The sequence below is a fragment of the Arachis duranensis genome, chromosome 9, assembly GCF_000817695.3.
Source record: "Arachis duranensis cultivar V14167 chromosome 9, aradu.V14167.gnm2.J7QH, whole genome shotgun sequence".
Taxonomy (NCBI): domain Eukaryota; kingdom Viridiplantae; phylum Streptophyta; class Magnoliopsida; order Fabales; family Fabaceae; genus Arachis; species Arachis duranensis.
The window spans coordinates 82,144,857-82,149,275 of record NC_029780.3 but is presented as its reverse complement, the minus strand read 5'-3'; the positions used below and the strand labels follow the sequence as shown (position 1 = coordinate 82,149,275).

The 4,419-nt window shown below is 41.5% G+C and overlaps 1 non-coding gene across 1 annotated transcript; it reads left to right on the top strand.

Annotated features, from left to right (window-relative positions):
• Positions 1-4,162: 4,162 nt before the first annotated feature.
• On the top strand, positions 4,163-4,266 carry LOC127742185 (small nucleolar RNA R71). The gene has a single exon (XR_008003372.1). It is a non-coding gene; the product is annotated as a small nucleolar RNA R71 (small nucleolar RNA).
• Positions 4,267-4,419: the final 153 nt, after the last annotated feature.

Genomic DNA, 4,419 nt, shown 5'->3' with positions numbered 1-4,419 from the left:
ATCAATATAATTAAACTAAATTCAAGGATAATTTCGAAATTCATGTGCTTCTTGTTCTTTTGAATTAGAAACATTTTTCATTTAAGAGAGGTAAAGGATTTATGGAATTATTCATAGCCTTAAGACATAGTTACTACATACTAATGATCATGAAGTAGAGACACAAAACATAAACAAACAAAGCATAAAAACTGAAAAATAGAAAAAATAAGAACAAGGAATGAGTCCACATTAGTGATGGTGGTGCTTTCTTCTTGAAGAACCAATGATGTCCTTTAGTTCTTCTATGTCTCTTCCTTGCCTTTATTGCTCCTCCCTCATTGCTCTTTGATCTTCTCTAATTTCATGGAGAATGATGGAGTGCTCTTGATGTTCCACCCTTAATTGATCCATATTGTAATTCAAATCTTCAAGAGAAGTGTTGAGTTGTTCCCAATAGTTTTTGGGAGGAAAGTGCATCCCTTGAGGCATCTCCGGGATTTCTTGATGATGAGCTTCCTCATGCGTCTCTTGGGTTCCATGAGTGGGCTCTCTTGTTTGCTCCATCCTTTTCTTAGTGATGGGCTTGTCCTCCTCAATGGGGATGTCTCCTTCTATGATGACTCCAGCTGAGTAACATAGATGGCAAATAAGATGAGGAAAAGCTAGCCATGCCAAGGTAGAGGGCTTTTCGGCTATTTTGTAAAATTCAAGGGAGATGACTTCATGAACTTCTACTTCCTCTCCATTCATGATGCTATGAATCATGATGGCCCGATCCACAGTAACTTCAGATCGGTTGCTAGTGGGGATGATGGAACGATGGATGAACTCCAACCATCCTCTAGCCACAGGCTTGAGGTCCAGTCTTCTTAATTGAACCGGCTTGCCTTTGGAGTCTCTTTTCCATTGGGCTCCTTCAACACATATGTCCCTAAGGACTTGGTCCAACCTTTGATCAAAGTTGATCCTTCTTGTGTAGGGGTGTGCATTTCCTTGCATCATAGGCAAGTTGAATGCCAACCTCACATTTTCTAGACTAAAATCTAAGTATTTCCCCCGAACCATTGTAAGATAGTTCTTTGGATTTGGGTTCATACTTTGATCATGGTTCCTAGTGATCCATGCATTGGCATAGAACTCTTGAACCATCAAGATTCCGACTTGTTGAATGGGGTTGGTCAGAACTTCCCAACTTTTGGATCTCATGTCGGATCTCCAGAAACTCATTTTTCTTGAGTTTGAAAGGGACCTCGGGAATCACCTTCTTCTTGGCCACAACATCATAGAAGTGGTCTTGAAGGGCTTTGGAGATGAATCTCTCCATCTCCCATGACTCGGAGGTGGAAGCTTTTGTCTTCCCTTTCCTTTTTCTAGAGGTTTCTCCGGCCTTAGGTGCCATCAATGGTAATGGAAAAACAAAAAGCTTATGCTTTTACCACATCAAACTTAGAATATTGCTCGCCCTCGAGCAAGAGAAGAAAGAAAAAAAGAAGAAGAAGAGAAAATATGGAGGAGATTGGAGAAAAAAATGGAGGGGTTTATATAGGGAGAGGGGAGAGGGTAGGTTCGGCCATTTAGTGTGGGATTGGGTGGGAAAATGTTTTTGAATTTTGAAGGTAGGTGGGGTTTATGGGGAAGAGTGGATGGATGTGAGTGGTGAAGGGGATAATTGGGAAGAGAGATTGAGGTGATTGGTGAAGGGTTTTGGGGAAGAATATTTATTGGAAAGAGAGGATGAATGTTGAGAAGAGGAGAGAATATGGTATGTGGGGATCCTGTGGGGTCCACAGATCCTGAGATGATCCTGTGGGGTCCACAGATCCTGAGGTGTCAATAATTTTCATCCTTGCACCAATTAGGCATGTACAATGCCTTTGCATGCAATTCTAGCGTTTAAACGCTGAGGTGATGCATGTTCTGGGCGTTCAACGCCCAACTGCAGCATGTTTCTAGCGTTGAACGCCAGTTCCATGCTTGTTTCTGGCATTCAGCGCCAGCTTTCCTCAGGGTATATTCCTGGCGTTTAAACGCCAGGATGCTGCTTATTTCTGGCGTTCAACGCCAGATCCATGCTCTGTTCTGGCATTGAACACTAGCCAGATGTTCCTTACTGGCGTTTAAACGCCAATAAGTCCCTCCTATAGGGTGTGATTTTTCTTCTGCTGTTTTTGATTCTATTTTTAATTTTAATATTTTTTTCGTGACTCCACATGATCATGAACCTAATAAAACATAAAAGAACAATAAAAATAAAATAAAATTAGAGAAATAAAAATTGGGTTGCCTCCCAATAAGCACTTCTTTAATGTCAATAGCTTGACAGTAGGCTCTCATGAGCCTCACAGGTGATCAGGTCAATGTTGTAGACTTTCAACACCAAACTTAGAGTTTGGATGTGGGGATTCAACACCAAACTTAGAGTTTGGCTGTGGCCTCTCAACTCCAAACTTAGAGTTTGATTGTGGGGGCTTTGTTTTACTCTGTACTGAGAGAAGCTTTTCACGCTTCCTCTCCATTGTTAAAGAAGAAGATCCTTGAGCCTTAAACACAAGGTAGTCCCCATTCAATTGAAGGACTAATTCTCCTCTGTTAACATCTATCACAGCTCCTGCTGTGGCTAGGAAAGGTCTTCCAAGGATGATGCATTCATCCTCCTCCTTCCTAGAGTCTAAGATTATGAAATTAGCAAGGATGTAAAGGCCTTCAACCTTTACCAGCACGTCCTCTACCAATCCATAAGCTTGTCTTACTAACTTGTCTGCCATTTACAATAAAAATATGGCAGGCTGTACCTCAATGATCCCCAGCTTCTCCATTACAGAGAGTGGCATAAGATTTATGCCTGACCCTAGGTCACACAGAGCTTTCTCAAAGGTCACGGTGCCTATGGTACAGGGAATTACAAATTTGCCAGGATCTTGTCTCTTTTGAGGTAAAGTTTGCTGAACCCAGGTATCTAGTTCACAAATGAGCAAGGGAGGTTCACCTTCCTAAGTCTCATTACCAAATAACTTGGCATTCAGTTTCATGATAGCTCCTAGATACTGAGCAACTTTCTCTCCAGTTACATCTTCATCCTCTTCAAAGGAAGAATAGTCTTCAGAGCTCATGAATGGCAGAAGGAGGTTTAATGGAATCTCTATGGTCTCTATATGGGCTTCAGATTCCCGTGGGTCCTCAATAGGGAACTCCTTCTTGCTTGAGAGACGTCCCATGAGGTCTTTCTCATTAGGATTCACGTCCTCTCCTTCCTCTCTAGGTTGAAGAATAGTCTTCAGAGCTCATGAATGGCAGAAGGAGGTTTAATGGAATCTCTATGGTCTCTATATGGGCCTCAGATTCCCGTGGGTCCTCAATAGGGAACTCCTTCTTGCTTGAGAGACGTCCCATGAGGTCTTTCTCATTGGGATTCACGTCCTCTCCTTCCTCTCTAGGTTCGGCCATATTGATTATATCAATGGCCTTGCACTCTCTTTTTGGATTTTCTTCAGTATTGCTTGGGAGAGTACTAAGAGGGGTTTCAATGATTTTTTACTTAGCTGGCCCACTTGTGCCTCTAGATTTCTAATGGAGGATCTTGTTTCACTTATGAAACTTAAAGTAGCCTTAGACAGATCAGAGACTAAGTTTGCTAAGTTAGAGGTGATCTGTTCAGAATTCTCTGTTTCTTGCTGAGAGGATGATGGATAAGGCTTGATATTGCTGAGCCTCTTTCTTCCACCATTATTAAAGCCTTGTTGAGGCTTTTGTTGATCCTTCCATCAGAAATTTGGATGATTTCTCCATGATGAATTATAGATGTTTCTATAAGGTTCACCCATATAATTTACCTCTGCTATTTCAGGGTTCTCAGGATCATAAGCTTCTTCTTCAGAAGATGCCTCTTTAGTACTGTTGGATGCATTTTGCCATCCATTCAGACTTTGAGAAATCATGTTGACTTGCAGAGTCAACATTTTGTTCTGAGCCAATATGGCATTCAGAGCATCAATTTCAAGAACTCCCTTCCTTTGAGGCATCCCATTATTCACGGAATTCCTCTCAGAATTGTACATGAACTGGTTATTTGCAACCATGTCAATAAGTTCTTGAGCTTCCACCTGCAGAATGGTCTAGTGACATCTTAGAGAACTCAGATAGACCATAATAGAATATATCTATCATGGTCCATTCTGAAAACATGTCAGAAGGACATCTTTTGGTCATCTATTTGTATCTTTCCCAAGCTTCATAGAGGGATTCACCATCTTTTTGTTTGAAGGTCTGAACATCCACTCTAAGCTTGCTTAGCTTTTGAGGAGGAAAGAACTTATCCAAGAAGGCCGTGACCAGCTTATCCCAGGAGTTCAGGCTATCTTTAGGTCTCTTACAGCAAAAGGGAAAAGCATAAGCCTGTAGACTTCAGGATCTACTCCATTAGTCTTAACAGTCTCACAT